Source organism: Saimiri boliviensis, chromosome 13, assembly GCF_048565385.1.
Source record: "Saimiri boliviensis isolate mSaiBol1 chromosome 13, mSaiBol1.pri, whole genome shotgun sequence".
NCBI lineage: Eukaryota > Metazoa > Chordata > Mammalia > Primates > Cebidae > Saimiri > Saimiri boliviensis.
In genome coordinates, this window is record NC_133461.1 from 88,188,508 (window position 1) to 88,194,507 (window position 6,000).

The following is a 6,000-nucleotide window of genomic DNA, read 5'->3' on the forward strand; positions in this document are numbered from 1 at the left end:
GAAGGGCACAAATTCCATGCAGGAAAGTGCCAGCCTCTGACCTAATTATCTCCCCAAAGCTCCACCTCCTAATACCATTGCCTTGGGGGTTAGGGTTTCCGCATTTGACTTTGGGGAAAACAAAAACCTTCAGTGCCTCACAACACCTGCCTGCTCTCACTGTTATGTTCCCTCTTGTTGGTGAATGAACTTTTTTGGAGTGGAATAGTGAGATGTGAACAGCTTGGGGAAAAGAAGGTAGGCTTCCTTCCAAAGGAAGGCTTTGAGCCTTTTGGTTCTAAGCAAAAGGCAAAAGGACAACCCTCAAGTCTGTCCCTTCTCTCTGGAGTAATTCATAGGGGTGGAAATTAAATGTGGCTTTTCCTTGCTTTGTCAACATAAATATATTGTCCTCATAACGCTGGAGAGGATTGGTGGATGCTTGAAAGTCAGACTCATTTCTTTGGTCAATTATCTCTTTATTCATTAATGAACATGCATTATCATTATTTATACTAGATTTCTACCATTCATTTAATATAAGAATGGAGTTTCTTAGCCAATTTCTTAGTAATAATTAAAAGTAAAAAAACATAATGTTTTAATATAGATAAATTTTAAGTGTCTTGCAAAGTATAATTATAGAATATGTGACCATTAAGAACATCACTTTTTAAATAGCCACTGTATTTTTTCCTAAAGAAAGGTAGAACTGGCTGGGCCTGGTGGTGCACACCTGTAATCCCAGCATGTTGAGAGGCTAAGACAGGAGGATCTCTTGAGCTCCGGAGTTTGAGACCAGCCTGGCCAACATCATGAAACCCTATCTCTCCCCACTCCCTGCAAAAAACAGAGAGAAAGATCTGTCAATAAAAGTCAAATTAAATTTTGGTAGTATTTTTGGATGAAAAATGTTAAAGTTACCTTCTTTATATGTTATACTGAATATAAAGAATGAATAAAAATAAAATGAATAGTAGGGCTAAAATTAAAGTCTTATTGATCGATGTGTATGCTTCTGCACAGATTGAGAAAGGCCAGAAAGGGAGATGAACGTTCTTGACTAAGAAGTGGCAAACCTTTTACATGTGGGTATTGCTGAGATTCCATAATGAAAATCAAACCTGTTGGTATGTCAAAGGAAAGCACGACTTAAGATTAAGGAGACAGCTGAGTGGACCTTCTCTGGAACGGGCATCACATCAGCAACACACTCCAAATCCCAGGGCAGGACTGTGAAAGGCAAGAATTTGACTTTATCATCCTCATCCTCCATCCTTCCTGTTCTTTCCATTCTCTCTCTCTGCCCTCCCTCCCTTGTTTCCAGCATTCCTGTTTAGTCTTCTGTTTCAGGTCCAGATGGGTGGAAATATCCTGTGATGTGTAACTCATAGGCAGTGATACATGCATTCTCATCACAGCTTTCAAAAATCATAGGCCGGGATCAGTGGCTCATGCTGTAATCCGAGCACTTTGGGAGGCCAAGGCAGGTGGATCACTTAAGGTCAGGAGTTCGAGACCAGCCTGGCCACTACTGTTTCTGCAAAATACCAAAATTAGTAGAGTGTGGTGGTGAGTTCCTGTAATTCCAGCTACTCAGAAGGCTGAGGCACCAGAGTCACTTCAATCCAGGAGGTGGAGGTTGCAGTGAGCTGAGACTGTGCCACTGCACTCCAGCCCAGTCGACAGAGCAAGACTCCATCTCAAAAAGACAAAATAAAGAAGAGAGAGAGAGAGAGAGAGAGAGAGAGAGAGAGAGAGAGAGAGAGAGAGAAAGAAAGAAAAAGAAAACAGAGAAAGAAAAGAAAAAGGAAGGAAGGAAGGAGAAAATAAAAAACCTTTAACTTTTACTACCAAAGTAATAAATACTGACATTTCAGGTATCAAGGAAGGGCAGGGAGAAAAGGACCCAAGGACAATGTTCATTCCCCATCTCTTTAATCACAGTGTAGAAAAACCTGTCTCTGGTGCAAGTCTCAAAGGACTAGAGCCAGACAAGTGTTGAAGTTTGAAACTACTATAAGCTGTTCATGAAAGATGGCAAAACCATCAGATTATGTATATGAAGAGAGAAACAGAATAAAATGATTCATGAAGGCTTCTCTCAAAGGTGTCCCCATCACCTAACTGTGCCCCTCTCCATTAAGTACTTGATATATAAGACTATTTCATCAGAAGCAGCATGAGATGCTGGTGGAGATGTTTAATTTTAGCCTTCCATTCTTTCCTTTAAGTATGATTCAGCCAATTTGTTTCAAGCTTTTGGCTTCATTTTAGGAAGCAGATGTTTAACCTTCTGTTCATTGAGCTAGTATTCTCTATAATTAAGAGTTTTGAAGGAATACTGGAAGGGGTACAACCTAGTTCTTGGATAAATTTATATCTGTGCGTGGGAAATCTATTTCCTTCCGATTGCTTTAATTGTAATCTGGAGCGTCTATAGCATTTGTTTAGCGTTTAAATTTTAACAACGAAGCTTCACTTAAAAAAAAATTGCAGAGATTCTTGAATGACTTCTTTCCAAGTAATCTTCTATTTTTACTTTTTTATTTGCAACCAGTGAATTCTTGTGGACAATTTTGAAGTGTAAGTATACATTTTACTTAAATGTATAAGTCAGGCTAAGCTCAGACTGGCTTGGCTCTGCTATATGAATGACAAAACTGAAATTTCAGCAGCTTTACTTATTTATTTTAAGAGACAAGGGTCTCACTCTGTCACCCAGGGTGGAGTGCAGTGGTGCGACCATAGCTTACTGCAGCCTAGAACTCCTGGACTCAAGTGATCGTCTTGTCTCAGCCTCCCAAGTAGCTGAGACTACAGGCATGCACCATCATGCCAGGCTAATTTTTAAATTTTTGTAGAGAAGGGATCTCCCTATGTTTCCAGACTGATCTCAATCTCCTGGCCTCAAGTGAATCCTCCCATCTTAGCCTCCCAAAGCACTGAGATTACAGGTGTGAGCCACCACCCCCAGCCAAATTTTGGTGGCGTTAAATCAGTAACAGCTTTGCACAAAGTCATTTAGATCAGTTGGGTCTTTTATTTTATTTTATTTATTTTTTGAGTCAGAGTCTGGCTCTGTCACCTAGGATGGAGTGCAGTGGTGTGATCTTGGCTCACTACAGCCTCCACCTCCTGGGTTTAAGAGATTCTCTTGCCTCAGCCTGAAAGTAGCTGGGACCACAGGTGTGTGCCCCCACACCCAGCTAAGTTTTGTATTTTCAGTAGATATGGGATTTTGCTATGTTAGCCAGGCTGGTCTCGAACTCCTGACCTCAGAGATCAGCCCAACTTGGACTCCCAAAGTGCTGGGATTACAGGCGTGAGCCACTGTGCTCTCTGAAACACAGGGCCTCCAAGGCCACTGTGGTAGAGGAAGAGAGGATAGAACAAGTGTATGGGATCTCTTAAGGACCAATGCTGAAAGCTACTTTGGTTGCTTCTCCCCAGATTCTAATGGGCAGACTTACAGCTAGCTTAACTGTAAAGGAAGCCGGGCATGTAGAAAAGTCAGTGGAGGTGTATTCAGAGCCATCAGCTTCTAAGATAGAAGCATTTAAAATAAGTCATCAAAATAGAAAAACAAAGGAGGAAGAGGATTATTTTAATAGTACACGCTTTCTGTTTTCTTGACAGGGCTTTGACACTGAATATCAGAAGGGCACTGATTGTTTCATAGAGCATGTGAAACACATAGTCAGGTGGCTACGTGTGGAGCAGGCAGTGGGGATGGACTGAGTCTGAAATAAAGTCAGAGTTATGCATGGCTGCTGTGAAGCAAAAGACAAAAAGAAAACAGGCAGCAAAGTTGGAGTATGAAAGAGAGAACAATGCTCAAGGGGGATGTATTTCTGGAAAGGACAAGAGTAGTTAGATTTTCAGTTTCAGAAACTTTTTCAGGCCTGGTGCAGTGGCTCATGCCTGTATTCCCAACTGTTTGGGAGGCTGAGGCAGGTGAATCCCCTGAGTTCAGGAGTTCAAGATCAGCCTGGCCTAAATGAAGAAATCCTATCTTACTGAAAATGCAAAAATTAGCTGGGTGTGGTCGTGGGTGCCTGTAATCCCAGCTACCCGAGAGGCAGAGACAGGAGGATTGCTTGAACCCAGAAGGTGAAGGTTGCAGTGAGCCGAGATGGTACCATTGCACTCCAGCCTGGGCAGCAGAGCAAGACTCTGCTAAAAGAAAGAAAGAGAGAAAAAGAGAGAGAGAGAAAGAAAGGAAGAGAGAGGCAGAGAGGGAGGGAGGAAGGAAGGAAGGAAGGAAGGGAGGGAGGGATTCTTCACACATTGATCTTTCCCTCGTTCTTACTCCCTAAGATTGCCTTAATATTCCTCTCTCTCCATCATTTCTCTACTTTACCCACTTCCCCTAGTTGGTCACCACTGGAAAAGAAAAAGAAAAACCTTGAAAATTTAATTCAAGGGGGAAAAAAGAGGCAGGTAATTACAGACAAGCTAATGTTACCTCAATTTTCATAAAGGAAGAAGGAATATATCCAGGGACAGATAATTAAGCCTCATGTTTGTGTCCATCATGAAGGATGCCGAGATGAGCGAAACAGTCTCTTCCCTGAAGAGACTCATAGTTGGGTAGGAGGAGGTGAACTGTAACTATTATACAACACTACATGAACATAAGGGCTCTATATGCAAAGCACAATGGGAGCTTTAAAAGCATGGCAAACATTATCTTCCTGGGAGTGTGGGGGACGTGTCAAAACAGTGATATTTGAGTGTGTCTCAAAAAATGAGACGTGTAGAGTCAGAGAAGTTTAAACTAATACAACTTTGTCTACAAGTGCGAGTCCACTTGGAGGTGGGAAAATGAGAGGGACCAAAGCTAGAAATGTAGGCTGGGACCAGAGTGTATAGGTTCCCAAAAGCTAAATTAAGGTATTTGAATATTATTGAGCAAATGATAAAAAGCCATCATAGGTTTTAAATTAAGGGAAGAATGATTCTACAGGAAGTTTTCCCAAAATGGTGTTTGTAGGACAGTGTCCCTTCCCAAGACTATGGACAGTGTGGTTTAGGAAACACGTCATACTGAACGGCCTACTTGGAAACTCATAAGAACGTTAATGAGCATCAATATATACTTGAGAATTTTTGAAATAAAGCAATGTGTTAAGCTTAACTCAGTATGTACAAAATGTAGTTATTTGTCTTTTATTTATGTATAACAAATGACCACGTGTTTAGAAGCTTAAAAGAAAGACTGGCTGGGCACAGTGCTCATGCCTGTAATCCCAGCACTTTGGGAGGTTGAAGCTGGAGGATCACTTGAACCCTGGAGTTTGATACTAGCCTGGGAAACATGATGAAACCCCGTAACTACAAAAAATACAAAAATAATAATAATAATAACCAGGTGTGGTAGCACGGTGTGTGCCTGTAGTTCCAGCTATTCAGGAGGCTGAAGCTGGAGGATCGATAGAGCCCAGGAAGTTGAGGCTGCAGTGAGCTGTGACTGTACAAATGCACTCACTCCAGGCCACTCCAGGCTGGGTAACAGAGCAAGACTCTGTCCAAAAAAAAAAAAAAAACTCTCTTATTAGCTCACAGTTCTACAGGTCAGAAGGCTGCCACAGCATGATGAGTTTCTCTGCTCAGATTATCACAAAGCTAAAATCAAAGTGTGGGCTAGGGGAGTTCTTATTTGGAGGCTCCACCAAGCTCATTTTCTTCTTTTTAATTGGACAAGTTTAAGGGGTTCAAGTGCAGCTTTTTTACATTGATACATTGCACAGTGGTGAAGCCTGGGATTTTGGTGTAGCCATCACCTAAATAATGTACACTGTACCCACTAGGTAATTTCTCACCCTCACCTCATCCCACCCTTCCAAGTCTCCATTGTCTATTCCACAGCCTATATCCTTGCGTATACATGTTTAGCTTCCACTTCTAAGTGAGACTATGTGGTATATGACTTTCTGTGTTTGAGTTGTTTCACTTAAGGTAACGTATACACACACACTTATATATATGTGTGTGTGTGTATATATACACACACACTAC

At 41.5% G+C, this 6,000-nt stretch overlaps 1 protein-coding gene across 1 annotated transcript in view; it reads left to right on the forward strand.

The window, feature by feature from the left end:
- The window catches only part of LOC141580908 (uncharacterized), a 125,781-nt gene extending 122,553 nt beyond the window's left edge, over positions 1-3,228 (forward strand). The window contains exon 6 of the mRNA XM_074384243.1: positions 1,006-3,228. The gene's annotated coding sequence lies outside the window, so the exon portion shown is untranslated. The remainder of the gene's footprint in view (positions 1-1,005) is intronic.
- The last annotated feature ends 2,772 nt before the right edge of the window (positions 3,229-6,000 follow it).